The sequence below is a fragment of the Mauremys mutica genome, chromosome 2 (assembly GCF_020497125.1).
Source record: "Mauremys mutica isolate MM-2020 ecotype Southern chromosome 2, ASM2049712v1, whole genome shotgun sequence".
NCBI lineage: Eukaryota > Metazoa > Chordata > Testudines > Geoemydidae > Mauremys > Mauremys mutica.
In genome coordinates, this window is record NC_059073.1 from 180,155,556 (window position 1) to 180,161,905 (window position 6,350).

The following is a 6,350-nucleotide window of genomic DNA, read 5'->3' on the forward strand; positions in this document are numbered from 1 at the left end:
GCAGGGCATGAGAAAGTGTACGAGCGTGGCCTAATGCCAAGATAGGGACAAGAGTTCTTTGTTTTGGGTGCAGAGAACAGGCCATATCAAAACACAGGCCTGCTTAGGAAATTGCTGAATGGCAAAACGAGGGGCCAGGGCCCCAAGAAGGTAGAAAGAAAGAAAAAAAGAAAGGTGTCCTCTGGCACAAACCCACATGAGGCAGGCAACGTGGAGGTGGCAGGGATGGGCGTGGACCTTGCACACCCTCCACCAACACACCCTGTCGCATGCTGCAGGGAGGTGAAGGATGACATGGTTGGTACCAAGATGAAGCAGACTGAAGTAGGGACAAACACAAGGGTGGAGCAGTCCATGGTGGGTTCTCAGACCCTGATGGAAAAGGTTTGGGGGGATGCAGCGGCAGTAGCAAAAAGGCTACTGAAGCTAAAGGCTTCAGAACAGGCTCTGCAAGCAGCTGTTAATGAGACTGAGTGGCTGCAGGAAGAGCGTTGGGATACTGCAGAAGAGAAGGATTGCCTCTTAATTCTGGTGAGCGAGCTGGCAGGGGAGCTGGAGACAGTGTGTGCAGGCTGTACAAACGTGCAGCTGGTGACAGCGACGAGATGAGGGATGAAGCTTGGACAAGAATAGAACTTGCCTCCCCTGTGGACCAGTTTCTAAGGAGGAGAGTATTTAACAGGGGGACTTGGCCTGTGGGCTATAAAGCCTGGAGCTAGGCCAAATGAATTACAGAGTGAGCTCCACCTGAGAGAAAAACCGCAGCAAGGGTACAGGAGCAGGCCTAGCTGTTCGGTACAGGGCCTTGGGGCAAAACCTAGAATCCAGGGTAGGACTGGTTCTCCCATGGTCTCTAAGGAAGGGGACGTACAAGGCCAGCAAGGGCAGGCCGAGCCAAAGCCAGGCTGAGGAAGAGCCCACAAGGGGACGGAAGACCTTGTTTCTTTTAAAGACGTTTGGACTTTTAGTTTGGGATGAGCGTGACCCAGGAAAGAGTGGACTAAAAGACGGTCACCTGGCTGAAGGGCTGAGTTCCCAGCCAAAAAACTGCCCTAGCGACTATCGGCGAGGGTGCTAGCCTAGCAAGAAAGCTGTGACACCAGGCCTGGCCAGGAAGGGGCACCTATTGGTGAGTGAACTCTGTTACCAACTTGCTTCCATTATGGTATTGGAGAGTGGTGGGGATGGCCTGTGGGAAAGGATGGCTGGAGTGGTCATACAGAAGGGGCAGCAGGGTCCAGTGATGAGAGCAGGGAACAGGTTGTACTGCAGCCCTGCCACTGAGTGGTAACGTGATCCTGGCCAGGTCACTCTCCCACCTGGTGCCTCACTTTCTCTCTCTTTGAAATGGGGATCATCCTGACCCACATTAAGAAAGAGTTTGAACCTCTGCTCTGGCTTCCCAAATCCCTGCCCTCCTTGCCCTACACAGGCCTTTGCCCTGTTCCTCAAACCTCCATGGCCATGGTAATGCCTGTGTCGCCCCCCAACTGCAAGGTCTCACGTACAGTCTCCTGCCAGCCAACTGAAGCCGCCCCTAGATCTGGAACAGGAATCACAGTTCCTGTGCACTGCCCTGAATGGAGTATAGACCACGGGCATGGGGAAGGCCAACACTCACCTCCAGGTAGATCATCAACCTACTCCTCTGTCCCAGGGGCAGGAAGGCCTCTGGTCCTTGCTCTCTTTGGTAGCTGGACTGCTAAGTTGGGGGTGCAGTGGGCAGAGGTGGAAACAGACCATAGGATTAATCAAGTGTCAGGGGGAGACTCCCCCTCTGTGAGAGATTATGTTACCCCTCTGTGGGGAACCCCTTCCTTGTGGATGCTGTGCTTCGGTTCCTGGACTCTGCCGGGAAGCTCAGCTCCCATCCCTAGCAGCTTCGCTGTTCCCTACCCTGATGTGCACCAAGCCCTCTGCAGAGAGCTGTTCTGGGCAAGGACTGCAGAGCCAGCTGCCACCCTGGCAGGTGTAGCTCCAGGTTCCATAACCCTGACTCATGATTTCCCTCCGCTGGCAGGCTCTGAACAAGGCCTGCCCAGACCCATGGATGCCATGCTGAAGAGCTCACTGACTGCAACCCCCAGCACAGACAAACTCCAGCACATCTTGGAGGTGAGCACAGTGGGCAAGGGCAGCAGAGGTATTACCTTAGCCCTGGGGAGGTCTGGAAATGAGAGACTGGATGATCCACGTTTCCATTGTGTTCTGCTACCTGAGAGTCATTGGGCCACCCGTGGTCAGGGCAGTCAGTGCAGAGCAGTGTTTAACCAGTTACCAACCCATGAGAGGACCTTATGATGTACCTGTATGGCACAATAATTCTGCATTGAATCAGTTGATTCAATTGCTTATTCTTTGGGGTTCAGACTCTCTCTTCTCCCCCTGAGGTGACAGAACCCTGATTGTCACCATTCATTGAGGAGCTGAACACCAGATGGGAGCTGAGAGATTGTCCTTGGTAGGCCATGTCCTGGTGTGTGATGGAGCTGTGTGCCAGAGAGGGCCAGGAGCAGATGCCCACGCATGGCCAGGACCGTGCTAAACAGCCTGTAATGCCAGGTGAGTACAACCATGGCCACATAGATACCATGGGCATCCATGGGGACTAAATCTGGGCCCTTCACTACCAGGAGCACAACTCACTCCAACTTGAGCCATGACAGTGGTGACCCCTGTCAGCCCCTCTGAGGGGGGTCAGTATTATCCCTGTTAGCTGGGGCACAGGGATAGAAAGCAACTGTCTGCAAGGTCACACACAATGTCACCGACAGAAGTAGGACTGAAGCACTGTACTGATACCAGTCCAACTCCAACCATTTCCAAAGCCAGAGAATCCAGGAGCCCTGACTCTGACAGCCAGTCCTTAAATGACAAGACCAAACTCCCTCCCATTCAGGAAGCCATAGAAGAGACAATGTGCTGAACCCCCTTCTGCAATGACACTGTCAGAGACCATTGCTAGTAGGTGCCAAGTGACTGAGCAGGGAGCTCCTGGAGAGACTCCTAGGGGCTGCCCAGTTGTGTTTCACCGTGACCCTCTGGGAGCCATGCAAAGAATGCAGCATTGAAGAGAATCTCCTGCTCTAACAAAGGGTTTCTGTTCTAGTCAGCTAGTGATACCAGCTTGCAGTATGTGGAAGAGCCGTTTGGTAATGGGTGGAGGATTCACCATGTAAGTGGCAGCAGCTGCAGTGCCTGGAGTCCCCATGGGCCAAGCCTCCACTCCTGACACTCCAGGCTAATCTCCCACTGCTCTCAGGGGGCTTTGGCTTTAGCTGCTGGGCCTGAGTGGCCAGACAGAGGACTCAGGAATTTCCATCAGGCTGCTCAATGGCAAATGCAGCCATCCAAAGAATTGAAGAATGCAAGCAAAAGAGCAAAGCTGGACCATCCGCTGAGCTGCTGCAATCAAGTGAGCAGAGCCAGGTAGAGAAGAGGGAGAACTTGAATGTGGCTGGTGGCTGCAGGGAAGAAAAGCAGTTTGGGAGCCAGGAGAATAGAAATAAATAGTTAATGTTGAATACTGCAGGCTTTGTCTTGTGTGGTGAAGAGTTTTAAATGGGTCTTTTTACTATCACAGTAAACTTTAAAATAGCTGTGTACGATGAAAGGGCAGGTCTATAAAGGTAAGAGGTCACTCTAGGAGTTTGAAATCTCAGATTCTGTCGCTATTGTCTGCTTCTACAGCTGACCTCAACCCAACAAATCCTTCGGGTGGTAGCAGTAGTGAGCTCTTTTCCTCTATTTCTGGACTAGCCACCAGAAAAAGGACACGATACACGTGACCAAGGAAATAGAGAGGCATGGGGGTCTGTAAGGGTCCGTGTATGGGTCCCCTTGTCAGGTGAGGGGTCGCTCTTCGCCTTCGGGGCGTCTGGGAACCAGGCCGCCTCACTACAGCAGGCTGAGCAGCAGTTCAGTCTTGATGTCCACGTCCTAGATCAGGGCGGGGCAACAGGCAGTAGTCCTGGGCTCAGACCCTCAGGCAGGGCTGAGCAAATGAACAGGTCAAGTCTGTAAGGCCCACGCCCGAGCTCAGGGCGGGGCAGCAACACAGATACAGGGCTCAGGCCCTCAGGCAGGGCTGAGCAGCCCACAGGTAAGTCCAGGCTTCTACGCCTGAGCGTTGGGGGTGAGGGGGATACTGCCACCCGTGAGTAGGGGGTGGCAGGGCGGACGCAGGCCCACCCACTCCACTGCGTCCCGGCCCGGGGCCCTAGCAGCAGTGTGGATCCGCTGCAGTCAGTGGGGATCCTGGCCGCAACACACTGACATAGGCTCAGGGTCGGCTACAGCCAGACTGGGGTCGGCTATCCCCGGGACACTTCCAATCTCCCCCTCCACTGGTACCTGTGTTGTCGTGGCTTCGGCAGGGGGGTCCACCAGCATCGGCTCCTCAGGATATGGGTGCACGGGAGGGCTCAACTCCTCCTCAGGGTACCAGGCTCGGGGCAGGCTCGGCGAGTCCTCCTCAGGGTACCAGGCTCGGGGCAGGCTCGGCCAGTCCTCCTCCGGGTACCGGGCTCGGGGCAGGCTCGGTTCAGCAGGAGCTCGGGCACCAGCGTCTGTCCTCTCCAGCGGCCGGGGCGCAACTGAGCGCTGGGCCCGGGCCTTTATACTTCCTGTCCCGCCCCTTGACTTCCGGGGGACAGGGACAGGCGGCGGTGGCTCCGCCCACTGAGGCAGTTGTTCTGGCTCGTCCCTCTCAGCTGCGGCTGGGAGCCAGGGCACCTCACTACAGGGTCACTTGCAGAATTGCCTGTTAATGCAGCTCTGTAGGGGAGCACGGCAGGGTACCATGGACTAAGCAAGAGCCACATGTCTCCAAACTTGCAAATTCTTAGGATCTCAGAGACCTCTCTCTAGCTCCCAGAGCTTCCTCAGAGCTCCTAAGGAGCCTGATGGAATCTGGCTGCTCTTCCCCCACCTCAGCAGTCCAGAAGAAGCAGTTTGCAAACATGTCACATGTCCTTTCCTGCCACACTCACATGTGGGAGACTAATGCAGTCACAGTCTGAGTGTCATGCATTCCTCTGGGCTGTGAGAAGCAGGACTTGAGCTGCAATGGATCCTCCTGTGCAACCTCTCTACTGCCCTATCTAGTTTCCAGCCCACACGCAGCAGCCGATGGCTAAGGAAGTGGTGATGGACTTACCCCAAAGGTGAGGGTGGGAAGAAGCAGAGTGAAGAGGTGATCAGAGAGCCATCCCATAGCATTCCTCCTAGAGTCATTCCAACAACCACCTGCCTCCTTCCTGCCAGGGGCGGCTCTAGGAATTTGGCCGCCCCAAGCAGGGCGGCACGCCGCGGGGGGCGCGCTGCTGGTTGCCGGTCCCTTGGCTCCGGGGGACCTCCTGCAGACGTGCCTGCGGAGGGTGCGCTGGTCCCGCGGCTCCGGTGAAGCATCCGCAGGCACGTCTGCGGGAGGTCCACCCGAGCCGCAGTCATGCCTGCGGAGGGTTCGCTGATCCCGCGGCTCCGGTGGACCTCCCGCAGGCATGACTGCGGAAGGTCCGCCGGAGCTGCCTGCTGCCCTGCCGGCAAAATGCTGCCCCAAGCGCACGCTTGACGCGCTGGGGTCTGGAGCCGGCCCTGCTTCCTGCCGTAGCCGCAGCCCCTAGGTTCCATGGTAGGATGACCATATTTCCCTATGCTGAGTATCGGACACCTGGTAAAATTACTTGTATTCAAGCAAGTTCAATGGCAATCAATCGGAACTATGCAGTACAAATTAACATCAAGTTGGCTGAGCCCATTAAAAAGAAATACGGTATAGTTGGATTCTTTTTATTTACCTTATCTTTAAGGCTTTAGAGTTCACATGGGGAGGGGTGATGTGCACCCCTCCCTCCTTCACCCCCACAACACACACACTCCCGTACTCCTCTCTCACACAGGGGGGATGACTGACCAATTGGACCCTTCTTGTCCGGTGCTCTCTGCCCTCCATGCCTGGCTGGACCCCTGGGACAGACCCACTTCTCCTGTTACCTGGCACCATGTCTTCCCAAGGCAACAGGTGAAGGAGGGCACGCAGGATCACATGCCCCGCTTCCCATATTTCTGTCAGGATTCACACCAGAATGTGGCCAGCAGCAGCCTTTCAGCTCTATGTGGAAGGGAAGGAACGGGAGCTGCTTCCAGCTGCAGGGAAGGAAGAGGGGGGGAAGGGATGACCTGCCCCCTGTCATTGCAGAGCTCATCTCTGCCCCCCCCCCCAAAACCTGTGTGGCTGGAAGCAGCTTGTTCCTTCCTGCCCACACGGTGTCAAAAGGCAGCTAACACCTCCAGGCTGCTGCTGACCACTGACATAACCCAGTGGCATTCTGTCCCTGGACTACTAAGCA

At 55.8% G+C, this 6,350-nt stretch overlaps 1 long non-coding RNA gene across 1 annotated transcript; it reads left to right on the top strand.

Annotated features, from left to right (window-relative positions):
• The first annotated feature begins 977 nt into the window (after positions 1-977).
• On the top strand, positions 978-3,497 carry LOC123365150. The gene is made up of 4 exons (XR_006577450.1): positions 978-1,129; positions 2,021-2,115; positions 2,398-2,562; positions 3,110-3,497. It is a non-coding gene; the product is annotated as an uncharacterized LOC123365150 (long non-coding RNA).
• Positions 3,498-6,350: the final 2,853 nt, after the last annotated feature.